Raw genomic sequence first — 18647 nt, forward strand, 5'->3', positions numbered from 1 at the left:
TCTCTCATCATTAACCTCTCCTATTCAGATCTATTTTCTGAGGCATTTTTGAGTTCTCGCTTTTGGAGTTCTCCTTTAAAGCTCTATCTTGTGAATCTGGTGAACATTGCCAAAGTGTATGTGAAATCAGTGTGAATGGACAGTTGCTGAGACTTTTAATCAGCATTTTAAGGCTCAGGTCGTTTTAGTTAAAGAAGTCAAGGCATGATGAAGCTCTTTTTTAAATGTTTCAGTGTTGATATTTTTCCTTTATTATAATATGGAAATTGTCTAAGGAAGCTCAACAGTCCTTTTATTAGAGCAAAAAGCAAATATGCCCCCAAAGAGGTAGTAGACATGCAGAAGTCGGGGAGGAAATTCTGTAATAAAGAGGCCTTCAGTCAAACAACAAGTTATGCGTCTGTTTTCTCAAAAATTGAGAGGCGGGGACGATTGCTGTGGTTTAAAACCGACACTGATTATCTCTAAGTTCTACATAAACTCAGATCACAATTTAGTATCTCAATTTTACAGAGCCATCATAAGCGTGTGATGATGTGTCTGAAAAGGAAGTGAGGGCCACAGATGGAAAGTTTCAGTGGGAGGCAGGGGAAGCATATTTTGGGGACTGTGTAAGGTTAACTCGTGTACATTGAAACTGCTTCTGGTGGTCCTAAACAGCTATCGGAAGTGAATGAGAGAATTGGCTTCTACTGTATGTCATTGCTGTGCCTTGGGAATTATTGACTTCCTTCTGTGCTCTATCTGTTAATGTAACATAAACGGAGAGTAATTTCACATCATGACCCTGTTGCATGATGCCAGGAACATAACTACCATCCTTGACATCTGTCTAGTTGAAAAATCAGAACTCAGGCAGATGTTGAGAATATGGCAGTCAAATCTGGATGGCTACCTGGATACATATGTTTACAATTTGGGTATTATGTAAATTACATTTTATTATAGCATACTGGCAAATTTTCAGGGTGTTAGTAACAGATGTTTCACTGTATGAAATATGTGGCAGGAGCTGTAGGCGTACATGAGAACATACAGTATAAGAACAGTTGCCAAACAGTATAAGAAATGTGGTCCATGTAATGCAGCATTCTATCTTCTGTGCTATCTAGTACCAGCTATCTCAGAAGATGGTGCATGAAACCCTGCAGTAGGCAGTTATGGAATAACCTGTCCACAGGGCAAGCTTCTTCCCATTAGTTGGAAGATGATATATCTTCTGCAACAGAAGGGTTTATATACCTTCCAAAACCCCTAGCGGTCTATTAATCCTTACAGTTGTAACTCTGGATGTTCTTCCTTATTTTCTTTTTAATCTAGTTTTCAATGGTATCCTTAGTAGTGAGCTCTACAAGATAATTATGTGCAACATTTTTTTTATAGGATTCAAGTCTGCTGCTTTTTCCATTTCCTTGAATGTCCCCTCATTCTTGTATTACACGAGAGAGTGTAGCAGAGGGACCTTTTTAAAGAGTTTGGCTGGAGGTCAGAGTATGGCCTCCAACAAAATAAGAACAAGCTCAAAACTCAGTCCTCACCTAAGCACTAAATGAGGCTGGAGAAATTCCCTTTAATTCTTTTGTTTTACTTCCTAGCTTCCCCCAGGATCCGATCTGGAAGTGTCAAAATACAGTGAGAAGCTAATTTCAAGGGGCTGGTTCATATGGTTTAATCTTTTTGTTGTGGGGTTAATAAACTAATCTTCAAAATTTCAATGTAAATTGAGTAACTTATTCAGACTGGATAGTTCAGGGGATGGCCTATACTATAGACTTCTGCTGACGTAGGTATGTCAGTCAGGAATGGGAAGAGATGTGATCTCTGGCTGATGTAGCTGTGCCAACAGAAGTCCCTAGTGTAGACACAGTTATAGCTAGAAAGCTGCGGTTTTGCTGGTATAGTTTGTTTCAGTTGTGAAATGTCACTTTACTATACTAGTACAAAACACAGCTGTGCTGGTATAGCGACCTCCAAACTAGGAGCCCGTTGCCAATATAGCATACCAATATTCCTACCAGTAAAGCGCTCCTGCTGTAGACGTGACCTGAATCATGCCCTCTGCTTTTGCTGTTGTCCCATTCTTTTGCGTAGGGAACTAGTCTTGAAGCAGTGGAGGTGGTTTAAAAAGTGTGTGTGTGTGTGTGTGTAAATGATGACACAGGGAAACACAGTATTGTGACATCCAAACCTAGAGAAAAAATCCTGACAAAGTAACGCACATTCAGGCCATACTAACTTCAGCTCTAGAGTTTCTGTGTGGCAGCAAGTGAGGCTAGCAATATCCTGCACAGGCTGTCACTGCACTTGATGTTGTCCAGGGGTATTCCCAAGTGGTGGGACATGACTCTTCCATTACACCATGGAGTCTGCTGTACATACCTCTGGTAAGGTTTTTAGTTAAGCAAATAGAATTGTTCTGCTGAACTGTGTATGTAATGGGCTAAGGCATGCTGAAAGGTGTTCTTTAGAGTCAGAAGATGTCTGGGAGTCTGATCACCAGCAGCTAATGTACTTTGGCCATTTTTACTAGTACACTTTCATAAACCAGTATTTTGCCCATCCTCCTTTCTCCTAGCATTGGCACTGTGACCTGCTTCTTTCATGGCATTAATCGTACCTGAAGAGTCTGCTGAAAATCTCATGAGAAAACAAAAAAAAATGTTGTATTTATTGAGGGGGTTCTGATTCTGCTGTCATGGAGACCCTGGACTGGTACAAACAGAAAATAATGATTAAAAAAAACCCACAAAAACACCTCTGAACTTTGCAGTTCTGATGAGGTTCCGAACTTCACTGTTAGATTTACTTCTGAAGTGAGCTGATGAAAAAATCAGATCAGAATCTCTCAGTTTCCACTGAGTATAGATCTGGATTTGAACTGTGTGCTTGGGTCCAATTCTTCATATTAAAAATCAAATAATAACTTATTATCTACAGCCTTCAAGAAGCTAATTTTTTTAACCATTTCTTGAAATTGGCAATGATTCTTTGTGCTTCTGAATGCATTTGCCTGTCCCTGTCTGCTACTAGGGTCACACACATGGTGAACTTTACATATTTGTATTTAAATATGTCATTGACTGAGCATTGATCATTGTGAGGAGTATTGTCCAGAAATGCAGACAGCCCATGCTGAAACAAAAATTTAAATAAAAAGAAAATCCAAAATAAATGCTGATATCTATCTTTTTGATCATGCAAAGAAGAAAAAAGAAACATTGAACTTCTTAAGGACAACCTTTATCCTGTTTTTCTGCTAGACTTTTTATACTAGTGGGGGTTTTTGTTTTGGTTTGTTTTTAACTCTCAATACCGTGTGGCACTTTTAAAGTGTTTTTATTGCTAAAAGATAGAACTATAGTAATGTCCTGTCAGAGAATATTCATGCACCACCTCTCAATATACTTACTGGGACATCAATATGGAATCATTTTGCAGTATACAATACATCGAGAACGACATTTGCCCCACTTCAAGAGGCTTACAGTCTATATAGCCCCAATGGATGGTGCAGCACTATGATGTCATCAATCATGCCTCCCAAACAGGAGCCAAAGATTGATGATGCGCAGCTGCTCCTCATCCCCAAGAATTCTCCCATCCAGACTTCCACAGGATCAGTGCTTGTGGCTCCCGTCCCACCTACACACACGAAATCCTGTGGAAAGGTTGGGAGATGCTGTCAAAGCTAACTCTCTGAACAAATGAAAAAACACCACCTAAGCAAGCCATGGTCTTGTCCCCAGGATGTAAAATGTGCTGAGACTGGGAGAGATGAAGAGTAGAGTCTATCTAATTCACTACGGACATCCCCATGCAAATCTTGCTGCATCTGGCAGTCAGACACTACAGTGGTGAACACTGCACAGTACGTTTCAGGCACATAATATACAGATTTTTCCATAGGGGATTAGCACTGTTCTCAGATGTGTGTGGTCGTGTCAAAGGTGCTTTGATCACTTTCCGAAAAATTCTCTTCTCAGATCCATGCAGTGGATTTGAGTGTCTCATCTTCCTACAAGGGCAAAGCTCCCACTTCTGTCAGAAAGAAAGCCATGCTATCAAAAATGGGAGGGTCTGTATAGTTATGGGAGTAGAATTTTCCTCTTAGTCCTTTTGCGTTCATAAATTCTCCTCAACATGCTCTCCCAAAACACAGCAGCAACAACAAATCTCCTCCTTTACTGGCATTTCCTTGTGAGACGACATTCCCTTGTTTATCAGCTATTCAGTACACATTTTGGGATACTGAAACTTGATAACTGAAATATGATTTTTATAATGAAAAACCCCCGAGGGAAGCATGCAAATGTACTGTAGAAAGCCATTGACATAATGTGCTCTATTCCTAGTGAGTGTATTAACATTTTCTTATTTTTTAACAGAAAACAATATTAAAAATAAAATAATGTATGAGTGTGAATTCATGGGTCCTGAAGATAACTTTGAAGTTATGATTGAAAACTACATACCTATATTAACATGGTCCCCAATGATATGTTAAGTTGAGGCCTGGCCATATTATAAAAAGCTACTGCTATTGTCCGATCTGAGATAATGTTTGACTGCTCCCCTGCTCTCAGTAAAGTTTGTTACCATTTGAACTACCTACATGGGGAAAGGGGTATTCCACAGCTACAGATTGCACTTGGCTTCTGGTAAACGGAGCTATTTGATGGAGAGATCCATGCTTGAAGGTTATGTTGTCACCCATGTAGGAGGAAAGCATGTGTGATTGTGATGTGTAAATTATTTTAGACTCCATCCAGAGGATTTAAATCCATCTAAAGGATTTAAATAAAGTATAATTGAAAGTATATGGAATAGCGCCAACCTGTTCACACAGAGAATGCATCAATTAAAGGCATGTAACAAGAGAACAAGCACTCTGATCTATTCAAATAGAACCTCCCCTGGTAAAACCTGTAATTGCTTTAAACTTCTTCTAAAATCTACATCTCTGCTCTCATCTCATCCTACACACTCTGATGTGCCTTATGTTCTTCTCAGAATGACTCTTTCCGTATCCTTCTCCCACTCCCAGCCTTGCTCCTTCTTTCACCCTCAACACTTGGAACTGCCTTCCACTGCCCAAACATCAACCTACACCCCTCTCTCTCCCCCTTCCCCCTGCACAAGCTCCTTGAGTCCCACTTCTTTCTTGAAACTCCTCTCTGCTTATGTCCCCACCTAAGTCTTCATGTTTCATAGGCCTAAACCAAGACTCTAGAGATGAACATCCCTGAACCTTGGCTCCAGATTCCGAAAAAGCGTCAAATAGTTAAAACACAATGATGCTATGCCCGATATCTATTGAAATCCATCTTAAGCTAATATAAATACCTGATATGAGAATACATGCAGAAGGTTTGAAGGCTTCTGCATCAACAACCTCCTTTCTACGCCCTCTTTATTCCTTTCAAATTTTTTTAATGTAAGAGCTTAATTGACACACTTCTTTCAAATGCGTATGCCAGCTCAACTTTTGTGTTCGTCAAAAATATTTCATTTTAGATCATGACAGATTATTACATTAATCTTTTGTAACCTGTGAAAGGAAAATGCTGAAGTAAGATGTTCAAATCCGCCACAAGAAGTAGGAGTGCGTGGGTAAGGGAGGGTGACTCTCTGGACTGTAGCTTCTGCATTTAATCTCCACTCCTTACTTATCCATTAAGTAACTTAGTCTAGAAATTCTACCTAACCTACCCTCCTAGCTGCAGATGGTCTGTCACAGTGATAGCAGCTATTACAAAAGAGATGATGACGGAAGGTATCAGAAATTGAAGGCTGCTATCAATGAAGGCTCACTCTTCTCTTCTGCAGATTAAATTAATATTCTGTTTATCCATCTGTATAGGTACAGTGGTTGCTATCAACACTACTTACAGATATTTTTTTTCCCCCTGTGAAATTTAAATAAAAATGAAAACAAAATTGTTTTGATCAGAGTTTTATAAAACAGGAATTTTCAACTTCTCTGATTAAAAATCAGAAATGTTTACCAGAAAACTTCAGCCTGAATACAAATAAATTCAGTTTCCTCATGACGATTGTAGTTTGCATGCCTTACGTCCCATTCTCTTCATTCCACCTGGCCAGAATACATCTCCCCTCTTGCTGAGCCACTGTAAAGCATTATGGGAGTTGTAATCAGCCTGGAGACCCCAAAGGAGAATGAAGGCATGAGGCACTTTAACTACAACTCCTATAAGGCATTTGCAATTGGAAAATGTTTAGTATTAAACCCACACCCGAAGAAGTTTTTGTTTTCAGGAGTTTTGTGGTTCATTTGTTTTTTTTACAAGAAGTCAAAATTTTCTGTGGAAAGCAAACACTACTTACGAAAAATGTTGTTCGGTCAAAAAAATCAACTTCTTGCTGAAAAACAGTTGACAGAATTTTTCAACTCTTCTTGCTGTTAAAAAGCCAACAGTTGCTAACAGTTTATCACACAATTAGGACTAGATCCAAAATCAGAGAAATCAGTTGCTATACAGTGGGCTTGCAAGAGGGCTCTTATTTCCTACATTTATCATGGGGGAAACTGTAGGATCTTGGGTGTCACTATGTAGTGACTATTGATAAATGCTGTATATGTTGAAAAAAGAGACATTATGCTTGCCAATCAGAACAGTCAGAATGAAGAATGTGCTCTGTTAAGAATAAAATGTGTTGTATCCTTCAGCGCTTAATACCTAGTTGTTATATAACTGTTTACATCAATAGATCCCAAACCACTTTACAATGGAAGTCAGTTTCATTATCCCCATTTGACAGATGGAGAAACTGAGGCACAGATTGTTGAAGTGACTTGCCCAAAATCACTCAGCAGGCCAGTAGCTGAGCAGGGAGTAGAACTCTGGTTTCCTGAGTCCCAGTCCAGTGTTCTGTCCATTAGGCACCTAGACTATGAATGGCTGTGTGTTTGCTTACCTCTGCTGCCTCAGGCAAACCCAGTTTTGTTGTTTTGAAAATGGACATTTTGAATGTTAATACAAATGATTAGTTTCTTGATAAGCAGCTGTGATTCCTTTATATTGCTTGTGGTGTGCGGAAGGACAGTTGGAAAGCGCATTTAAAAAATTGCATATCTCAGAATTTGTTCAATTTATAGGTCCATAAAATATATATAGGAATAAAATTAGCTTGCTGCAGCTGTTGGAGGGGGAGGGTTGTTTCATTTTTGGTTTAAAGTTGACATGTTAACCTTTGCAGAAAGTCCTAAAACACAGCATTGGTTATTACCATGTGTATACAGTTGACGAAGCTAAAGTATCTATTTGAGGGGAGTGGGGAGTCTCTCTCAATCAATCCGCTCATGAAGATGAGTAGAAAGCATTGGAGATCTGCTTCTGCATCTGCTTCAGCCAGTTTCCTGTCTTCTCTTCGGTGTTGGATGGGCCTGGATCAAGCTTTGGAGTGAAGAGTTGGTGTAAGTGACTTTATATCTGTCATAAACAGATGGTTAAGGGTTAATGTCTCTCTTACCTGTAAAGGGTTAAGAAGCTCAGTAAACCTGCCTGACACCTGAACAGAGGACCAATGGGGGGACAAGATACTTTCAAATTTTGGTGGAGGGAAGTCTTTGTGCTATTTGTTTTGTTTGTTGTTTGCTCTTGGGGCTAAGAGGGACCAGACGTGCACCCCAGGTTTCTCCAATCTTTCTGAAACAGTCTCTCCTGTTCAAAATAGGAAGTACTAGCTAGAAAAGGCAGATTAGTCTTATGTTGTTTTCTTAACCTGTGAATATGTATTTTGCTGGAAAGATTTTATCTCTGTTTGCTGTAACTTGAATCTCAGGCTGGGTGGAAGGGGGAAGTCCCTCTAGTCTATATGAGCTGAATACCCTGTAAACATTTTCCGTCCTGATTTGACAGAGATAATTTTTACTTTTTCTTTCTTTAATTAAAAGCTTTCTTTTTTAAGGACCTGATTGATTTGTTTTCCTTGTTTAAGACCCAAGGGGATTGGGTCTGAACTCACCAGGGATTGGGGGAAGGGGGGAATAGGGGGTGGGGAAGGTTAATTCCTTTCTGTTTTAAGATCCAAGGAGTTTGGATCAGTGTAGGCTCTCAGGGTAACCCAGGGAGGGGAAAGTCTGGGAGGGGGAAAGGAGGGGGGGGGTTTATTTCTCCTGGTTTTAAGACCCAAGGGGTTTGGGTCTTGGGTTCCCCAGGGAAGGCTTTGGGGGAACAGAAAGTGTACCAAACACTATATTTTGGCTGGTGGCAGTGCTATCGGATCTAAGCTAGGAATTAAGCTTAGAAGTGTCCATGCAGGTCCCCACTTTTGGACGCAAAAGTTCAAACTGGGGGGAAAATACCTTGACAATATCCCTGAGCAGCTCACTGCCTCATTTAACAAGGTTTTACAGAACTGCAGAGGAATTGTAAAGTAATAATAGTCATCCGGCTCAAAAATGGATGAACTGGACAGAGAGCCTGGATGGTCAGCTGAATTGATCTTACCAGCTACTGGCTAGAGAACTACTACTCCTTTGTTTAGTCTGTGTTTTTTGTTTTTTGTTTTTTGTTAGATGTGAACTCCTTTCACATGACTGGGCATGGGGAAATTGCTGGCTCAAGAGCAGCTCCCGTCAGTGAGTCTGATTGACCCCAGCTGAGTGCGGGACAGTGTTTGATAGAGAGCCGCACACTCATTGCGGTCCAGGGAACAGTGTTTTGTTTGTTCTATCTAGCCTGAGAGTGCCAACCACCTAGCATATCAGTGGAGTTGCCCTGGGTGACAGTCACTCCAGTGCATGGAGCTCGGACCTAGCCCTAAGCTTAAGGCCCACTAAAGTGGTGCATAGGGCTTTGTGCGGGCTCTCGGCTCTGTGGTCAACTTCACCTTCAGTGAGTTCTGTTGTGCATATTACCGTGAGCCAATTTAATCTATACTCCCATGGTACAGTCCGACTTGGACTTCATGTGGAGGGATGTTGTAGAAAGTCAAAGATCTACTTCGATCACTGCCATGAAACTCTATATAACTGATTCTAATCCTGCTTACATTGGTGTAGATTAGGAATCAGTGCCGTTGCACCTGTGCAGAACTGATGGACATGAGCTCCAAATCCGAGTGAGACTGGATCCAGAATTACCCCTGAAGGCTAGATGGACACTCACTGCCCAAAGTGAAAGAGCTCTTTACTTCTGAAGAATAAAGCCATATGCTCTCTGAAGTGATTTTCCAAAATGGAGAAGTTAGCTTGTTTGCAAGTTCTTTTTTTTTCCCTTAAAAGGAGAGGGAAAAAAATCTTCCAGCCGTTAAATTTCCACTAATATAAATCGCTTACCAAAATAAATAAGAAAACAAAATGCTATGGATAAGACAAAAAACACAACCAATATTAACTGAAATTGTATTGTCTAAGAGGGCCAAACACCTTAGGTATCTGATTTATTGCTTATGGGTGTAGCTTGGATAAAGTGGGGATGGTTGCAAACACTACATTAACATTTCTGGATTTAAATTTAGGGTGTGCAGCTCTATTTTATTTTTTTCCATTGAAAGGACCTTGCACTTAGTGAAGGACCTTTTCACAAGGGTATTACTTAAATTAATTTGACTCACCAAGGTGACATTAACAAGCCCCTGGGGCAATGCACATAAGAGCCAGCCAAGAAACCAGACAGTAGGGTCAGACTGACTCATGTGCAACAACTGGAAGTAATAGATTCCAGGGCTTGCCATCAGAGTCTTGCAACTGTCTCACACATCCAGAGTCTGGCTACAGGTGTAACCTTTTAGTGCCTGAGCACATTTTTTGTTTTTAAAAAAAAAAAAAAGCAAAGGCGTTTGGCTTTACACGTTAAAGAATGCAGAAAACAGGAGGAGGATTTAAATTGTTCAACTCACATGGCTCGTTTTTGGTTTTGAAATTACAGCACCATTTAGGCACATCGATGTTGTGTCCGCAGAAGCGTGATGGAGTAGCCATGGACTCCCTGAAATGTCACAGCATAATAATGTGGAATTGCTGTGTGCTGAGGAAGGGGAGAGAGTTCTGTCTTCATAGGGAGTCAGAATAAAGAACCAAGTCTTAACAGAAGCACTTGATTCATACTTTGAAGCTCTGCCACTCTCACACCATTAGCATGTTCCAGTAAAAATGAAAGTTTAAAAAAAAATAAATCTGAATCCGACTGTTGTGACCTTGGCAAGTCACGTCATCGCTTTGAGCATCTCTTCTCCATTCCACCCCTTGTCTTGTCTGTTAAGATTGTCAGCTCTCTTCAGGGTGAGTGTTGTCTTATTATGTATATACAGAGTGCCTAACACAATAGGGCACTATCTGAGTTAGGGCCTGCAGGGGCTGATGTAAGACAAATAATAAATAAAACGATACCTTCTGGAACACAAACCCTTGTCTTAAATTGGAGTCATGCTCTTAAAAATTTCTCTAAACCTGGCCTAATTGGTTTATGTGCTTTATTGTGTCTGAATTACTTCTAGAAAAAAATGCTTTTAGTTTACAAGTAAAAAGACATTGGTTATGATTTTCAAAACAATCTTCCTTTAAAATGGAAGATAGCTAAATCCTCTGCACGGCTGTGATAATCGCAACCATTGTTTCACCCTTCCATCCCTGCTAATGGAATGTAATCCAAAAGAGTATGTTTTTCTTTTGTCACCCAGCAAGGAAGATTCTGCAACTGAAACTTGGTTTACGATTCTGCTGGGGATGCACCAGCAGAATAGAATTCTGTGCTAGCAGGAAGAAACAGTTCTTGATAAAAAGTCCCATTTTGTGGTTTGAGGACACTGAATACACATAAGGAGTTAGAAAGTGCATATTTTATTATCAATACTTACTTTAATATTTATATTGCTGTAGTGTCTAAAGTCCCCAAATGGAATCAGGGTCTCATTGCGGTAACTGGACATGGTTGTTGCTCTGAAGAGCTTATAGTGTACATACTGGTATATAACCACATCAGCACCTTAAGGAAATCCCCAGAAGACTTTTGGCAGAACTTTCTTCCACTGCTGCCCAGCAATCATTTCTTGATGGCCCTACTGGGGAAGACCATTTTAAATGGGTTTCGTTGTATACTGTACTGACAGGAAAAAAAAATCAAAATATTTCTGCACAGTACCAATATACAGTTTTCCCCCAATTGCCTGACATTTCTGATATCCACTTCTGTATGCCAAACAATTAATCATTATAGCTAAATATCAATTTGTGCTAATTGGCACAAGGAGAACGCCAAATGAATTCCATGTGTAAGGTACCCATTTTCAAAGTACGTTTTAGACTTTGAAATTTCCCTGATTGTATCATGTGTTGACATTTTTTTCATTAGTTTCCTTGTAATTATGTATTTCACAAAGCTCAGACTTTGGAGCCACCTTCATATTTTTCTCAAGTAGGCATTTATGGGAATGTTTGTCACTTAGGCATCGAAAAGGATCTGTATTGATTCTGGCACCTGTTAAGGCTATAAAGTTTGTTGGTTTATGTTTCCCAGGGAGCACTAGTTGAGATGTTACTACACATTGGTTCTTTACTAGAATAAAGGGTATCTTATAGTCTGCCATTTTGTTGTCTCAGAAATCAGTTTCTGGTAAGGTTCAGGTGTTAAAAGTGTATTAAATCGTTATTTTTGGATGAGATCTCAGGGCAGTTGTTTTAATGGCAGAGAGAAAATTATCTGCTTAAATTTTCAAAAGGGACTAATTATTTGGGCATGTTGAATTTTGCCCAGCTTAACACCTTAAAGGGGACTGATTTTTCCAGAGAGCAGGCGCTCAGCACTTCTAAAAATCTAAGCCCTTTTATGGAGGCAGCCCTAAAACTGGAGGCATCTAAAATTGGAGGCACCCAAAATGACTAATCATTTTTTAAAGGGTAGGATATTGTGTCTCTGGAGAATGCCAGCTAGGCACCTGTAGTTGTAACCTCTTATGATATTAAAGATCAGTTTGAGGTTGAAGGTGCAGATGTTAAAAATATTTGTGTGTTTTTGTTTTTTTGAGAACAGAAAAGAGAAATCATCATTGCACCCTAATATGACCTCTGATTTCAACAGAGATGTTGTAGAGGACTATGAATGAGACATGACTCCAAATGAACTCAATTTGAGTATACTGGATTTCCAATTATATTGTTTGTGAAAGCTTTCATTCCTTCGTTTGTGGGGATAAATAATGTCCTAGGACCCAATGCTCTACCAGCTGGCTCAATTGTAAAAAATATTAAACACTGGGTGCAAAGTGGTGTTTCAAAGCTGCCTCAATTAAATAAAAACATTTTTCCTAATTTGCAACCTAACCCTAACCTAATTTCCTCACACAGACAAACCACAAGAGGACAGTCATACATGAACTAACAGAGGTATGAACACTAAATTCAGTAAATCAGGAAGAAAACAAACATAAAACCCCACAGACTTTTTTTTTTTTTTTAAAGCATGCTTAAAATCATCATTAAATTACTACTCCACGCTGATTAGGCCTCAACTGAAGAATTTTGTCGAGTTCTGGCCATCACATTTCAGGAAAGATGTGGACAAATTGGAGAAAGTCCAGAGAAGAGCAACAAAAATGATTAAAGGTCTGGAAAACATGGCCTATGAGGGAAGATTGAAAAAATTGGGTTTGTTTAGTCTGGAAAAGAGAAGACTGAGAGGAGACATAACAGTTTTCAAGTACATCAAAGGTTGTTACAAGGAGGAGGGAGAAGAATTGTTGCTTTTAACCTGTGGAATAAATTGCCTACAGAGGTTGTGGAGTCTCCATCTCTGGAGATATTTAAGAGTAGGTTAGATAAATGTCTATCAGGGACGGTCTAGACAGTATTTGGTCCTGCCATGAGGGCAGGGGACCGGACTTGACGACCTCTCTAGGTCCCCTTCCAGACCTAGAGTCTATGAATCTATGATAGGACAAGAAGCAATGGGCTTAAATTGCAGCAAGGACGGGTTAGGTTGGACATTGAGGAAAAACTTCCTGTCAGAGTGGTTAAGCACTGGAATAAATTACCTAGGGGAAAAAATAATAATAATTTTAATAATTGGAGATATACCAGTCTCCTAGAACTGGAAGGGACCTTGAAAGGTCATCAAGTCCAGCCCCCTGCCTTCACTAGCAGGACCAATTTTTGGTCCAGATTCCTAAGTGGCCCCCTCAGAGACTGAACTCTCAACCCTGGGTTTAGCAGGCCAGTGCTCAAACCACTGAACTATCCCTCCACCCAGGAAGGTTGTGGAATCTCTGTCACTGGGGCTTTTTAAGAGCAGGTTAGACAAACAGCTGTCAGGGATGGTCTAGATAATACTTAGTGCTGCCTCAGTGCAGGGGACTGGACGAGATGACCTCTAGAGGTCCCTTCCAGCTCTGATTCTATGATTCTACTGTGCTCGCTCTTTGCTACCCTTTCTATTCTGCTTTGTTTACCATCTAGATAGACAATATACCATCTCTTTGGAATACAGGAGCCATTTCTTCACATCTTACCTGTCTCTGTAGAACACCGTCAGCACTTTGCTAATGCTATGTAATAAAAATCAGTTGCAAGCAATGTAGGAGTCACTTGATGGTTAATGAAGCATCTCAGAGGTTTCTGAACTGAAAACTAAGATGTTTGCTGAAGTGTTCAGGTTCTGTCTATGCAGGTGTGTTTATGAATGAAGGCCAGGGCAGTGTTTGTACCCTATTACAGGATCATTTGGGTGCTTGGGTTAAAGAACGACCATAATATTCTATAGGAAGTGTGGTGAGAAACTTTGCATCACTAAGTGCTTTTTTCTTCAGGAGAACTGGACAGGGAGTCAGGTTGTTGTTATCTGCTTAAAGTGCCCTTGAGATATGCAACATTAGTTTTGATTGGGATACTCCTCTTCTTGTGTTCTTCCTTTCTCAAGTGTTTCTGAGAAGCTGGTAGATTGGCAGTGATGCAAGCATTGTGAAAGATGGGGCAACTTGGTCTACAAACCACAGAACCCAAGTTTTTCAGATTGCCAAGTCCCCATTGTATTAGAGAGTAATGGAAGATATAAATGTACTTAGTCTAGGACAGACTTTGTTTTCTGCCTTGTCTTCAATGTATTTAGCAGGTCATTTTATAACTGTCTGGGATATGGACAATAGGAGTAAGTCAAAGTCCCAGCTTATGCTCCTGTTATGAGGTTATATGTCATTAATGTTCATTGGGAGAGCAAAATCCTCATTTACATTTCCAGGCATCTGAAATTGACTGTTACTTCTCAGAGGACTTGAGTAGGGTGTTATTGCAAGCAGATGTTAGGAAATCCAGAAAATGGATAGCTGGTACTGATTACTCGAACCATATAAACATGTCATAAAAATGTCATTACCTTTGCCTTGTTACATAGCATGTAAAGGATGAAATGCTATACTCGTTATGGAAGGAATGGTTAGTGTGTCTCTGCATCCTCAAGCTATAATCAATTGCACTTCATTAACATAGAAAATCTTTACTAATTAGCTTTTTATGATCAAACAGTTATCACAAGGCTAATTTCAAAGAAACTAAAATTAAACTCCATATGGCTCAGCAAGACAGAATTATTGAAATATAAATGCCTGGGTCATCTTTACAAGTTAGGGTAAAATGGTCTATAATGGTTCATTAGGTAATTGTAACTACTTGAAAGAAAAAATAGTTACTCAATGATAACACGTGGCAATATCCTTGAGTATTGGTAACTGATAAAATTAAGATGTTATTAATAAATGTATGTCAACTGTAAAAGAGAGAAGGCAATGATGTGTTTCTATCCACTGGGGCACTGAATGAAATTTAGTAGTTCAAAGAGCCACACATCTAGATTCTGCTGATCTCTCGAAACATTGTAAAGCAGTTTGCAACCTCCTAAACATTTTGCATTAAAATGAGACTTTAATTTTATGTTTTAATTTACAAAAATTCAGCACACTAATATGTTATCGGTCTTTGACATACCATCATTTCCCAGCATTGTATTTGTTGTGTATTCTTAGAACTGCTTACATTTGATTTTGGTTTGCAGGTATTTGTGTGAACCTTTGCTACAAGTTTGCATTTGAGCTTAATTTTTTTCTTTTAGGTTCAGATGAACTGAAAAAGAGCAGAGTCTTGCTTTGAGTTTCTAACTGCTTTTTTTTGCCATACCCTTCCATATTCTTTGCTGTATATGCTAAATAATGTGTGCGTAGCATATTTTATTAATATACCCTATGGCCAAAATTTTCAAAGGTGTTTAACATTTTCACTGATTCCTAGATGTGCAGCTATTGAAATCAAGGGAGTCTTACTCAGCACTGTTCAAAACCAAGCCATTGTGTTGAACTGCCTGTTTTTTCAGAATGGCTTTAATAAGCAATTGGGACATTGGGAAAGACATCCCACAGGATGTAGAGGGAGCCTCTTCACTCAGGACTTCTGAGTTAAACTAGGAGGAGACATTTTCAAATGGGATATAAGCATTTTGAAGCCTGAATGACTGAGGCTTAGGTTTCTATGTACCTAGGATACTTTTGAAAACAGGACTTGAAAGCTTTTTGAAAAGTTGACCATAGACCTTTTGATCTCAACTGGGGCATCACAACCACCCTCCATTTCTTTATGGCTAATTGGAAAGGGAGGTGGCTATTTCCCAAAACTACTTTCAGGCTGTATCATACGGTCTGAGTATGGAAAAGGTTGAGACTCTCACTACACTGGACCATATACCAGTGGGATCAATCCTGAACTACCCAAGAACAAGAATCAGACTGGATGACCAAGTAGTCCTTTTCAGTCTCTATCTTCTGTGATGAAATTGTCCTATTTATTTTACATTGACTTCTACAGGAGATGATTTTGTAGCAAAATAGATAGGCCTGTATAGCTTGTTGTTAGATGCAGAAGTGTTTTATTTTGTGTGCACCTCTAAAATATGTTGACTTTTTCGTATTGTTTTATGGTAGGACTCTGCTTTTAGTTCTACTAAATCTGTAATGGAAATATTTTTGCAATTCTAAAGTGTGTGAGACTCCCTACACACTCTCTCTTCTTTACTCTGTTGATAGCATTTGTCTAATCAAATACGTAAAGTTGGGCGGGGCAGGAGGAGGACGGGAAGCATACTGTAAATAATTCTACTCCAAACTATTCTGTATCCTAGAATCAATGAAAATCCAACACTTACTGAGTAGCAAAGGATGAATAGGGAACATTTTTATTTAGGATTCTTGAGCCAAATGCTTTCCTCATATATACATGTATAAATCCCATTAACCTCACTGGGAAGTGAGCATGTATATCATGGTAGAATTTGGCTCCTTCAGAGGTGCTGGATTTACAGCCTTGAAGATAGTAAGTCACAGGCAGGACAATTTTCTCCTCACTGCCCTGCCAACTCTATTCCAAACTTGTGGGACCACCTTCAGTGGTGAGAAAGTAGCTTAGCCTTGATGGCCCATTAAGACCTTGGCTTCTTTTTTGATACTGCCAGCCTGGGTGCCAAACAACGCTAAACACGTTGTGGATTTTTAGGGTGCATACGTGTCATGTAGGAATGGGATATCTTAAATTAACTGATCACTCTTCCTGTCTCTTCAGAGCCACACAAGTTAGCCCAGTATAGTGGACATAAAAAGAATTGCATGCATTATAAAGATGTTTTGAGGGTTAAATTGTGCGATGACCTCCAGTTACGCTCCATTGAGGGGGGAAAAAAAATCTGAATTTTACCAGGTCTGGAAAGTCTCTGTAAAATAGGTCCCTGTGCTCAGGAGATTTTACACTAAAAGAAATCCGCCTCCATGATATTAGTGCATGAATTCAATGTGTATTTATAAATTATGATATTGGATTCTGCTTTAGCAAATTTAAAATGTACACTATAACCCCCTGTTGTGTGGAGGTGGTGAGCGTGTGATGTTCTGTTACAGGTTAATTTCTTTCCTTGAATAATTAGAAAATAGCAAGACTTGCAAAACTGGCCGGCGGAGGGACAGGGAGGTATATGCCCACACCTGTGCTTAGATTTTTTCCTTTTTGGTTTCTCTCTTTTCATTTTCTAGACAGCTGCACTACTTCTTCTTTCACCGATTTGGATACTGGATGCCCATTTAAATTTCCAGTGCATTTAGTATCTTACAAGTCTGCAGGACTGAACAGAGAATTAAGACTGTGTGTGGCATAGAAAAATATTTTTCTACAGTACTTTTTTAACTCACTATGATCACAGCGATAATAGAATCCAGTAAACTATAGCTGCAAAACCTAACAGAATGTTTGTTTATTTTGTAAAGGTATTTTTTTTTTCAGTAGGGACTAGACTGGCTGCACTCTCATTGCTTACAATCTGTAGAGAAGTCTTTCACAGATCACAGACTATAAGATTGTTTTTCTGGATATGAGCCGCTGATGGACCCATATAGGCTAGTGTGCTAGCTCTCATTTAAGAGTCTTTTATATTGTCTCAGCAGGGACCTGTTCCCTATAGGTTTTGTGAAAGAGAATGTTTTCCTAGCAGCTGATTTAATAGTAGAGGGAGGGGGATGGAAGGAAGATTAATGATCCTGCCAGCCCCCCAGCAAGATCACAAAAACAATTGGCTAGAACAAGAGTGGGCTAACACTGTCGGGTTGCAGAGATTTTGGTGTATGTACAATGGCATGTTTTTAATCAAATGTGAAATACAGCCTTGGCAGGTCGAATGGATTAGCTCTCCTTGCAAGTAATTCTATCTACTGTAGTCAACAGTGTAACCATTTTTTTTCTAACATTTCATACTTAAGGTTGTCGTTTTTAACTGCATCAGTTTAATGGACCTCGGGAGTTTTGATCATCAGAAGTGGGGGCTACTTAATCCCTTGAAGTGTTTAAAACAGAAACTGTACAAGATGCCAGGGTCTGAAGGTTCTTGTGGATTGGCACTGGGTGAATCCAAAACCTGACTAAAAGAGTAATTCACTGCAGTACTGAGGTGTGATCAATTTATGTGGCTTCTGACTTATCTTCTTTAGTGATGGTTTCAAAGCTGGATATCCTGGTTTTAAATTCCCTAGATTTGGATTTCTGAATCTGCCTAGATTTTAAATGGTTTCTGGCTTGGATGTGTTCAAATGTAGCTAGTTGCAAAACATGTTCTCAGAACTATACTGGGGAGTGTTGTCCCTCCCAGGGCCGGTGCAAGGATGTTTCGCGCCCTAGGCGAAACTTCCACCTTGCGCCCTCCCCCGTCCCCCTGAGTCCCTACCCTGAACCCCCCCCCATTTGTGACTGCTTTCTCCCACCTGGCTCTCTAAACCTCTTACAGCTCACCACTCCTGCCCCACCTTCTCCCCAAGCACGCCGTGGCTGCTTCACTTCTCCCACCTCCCAGGCTTGCTGCACCTAGGCTGACTGGCACCGCAAGCCTAGGAGGCGGGAGAAGTGAAGCAGCCACGGCGTGCTCGGGGAGAAGGCGGGGCAGGGGTGAGCTGGGGAGGGGAGTTCCCCTGCGTGCCGCCCCCCCCTTACTTGCTGTAGGTGGCCCTCCCCATGCTCCCTTGCCCCAGCTCCCTCTGCTTAAATGCCAGCGGCGACTGGGGCGGCCAAAGAGCCAGCCACTGCGGTCGCTTCCGAAGAAAATGGTGCCCCCCAAATTGTAGCACCCTAGGCGACCACCTAGGTCGCCTAAATGGTTGAACCGGCCCTGGTCCCT

General features: G+C 40.2%; 1 protein-coding gene across 2 annotated transcripts in view; it reads left to right on the forward strand.

Annotated features, from left to right (window-relative positions):
• Nucleotides 1-18647, forward strand: part of CELF2 (CUGBP Elav-like family member 2) — a 703635-nt gene that overhangs the window by 341280 nt on the left and 343708 nt on the right. The gene's annotated exons all lie outside the window — the stretch shown is intronic.

This window comes from Chelonoidis abingdonii, chromosome 1, assembly GCF_003597395.2.
Source record: "Chelonoidis abingdonii isolate Lonesome George chromosome 1, CheloAbing_2.0, whole genome shotgun sequence".
NCBI classification, from domain to species: domain Eukaryota; kingdom Metazoa; phylum Chordata; order Testudines; family Testudinidae; genus Chelonoidis; species Chelonoidis abingdonii.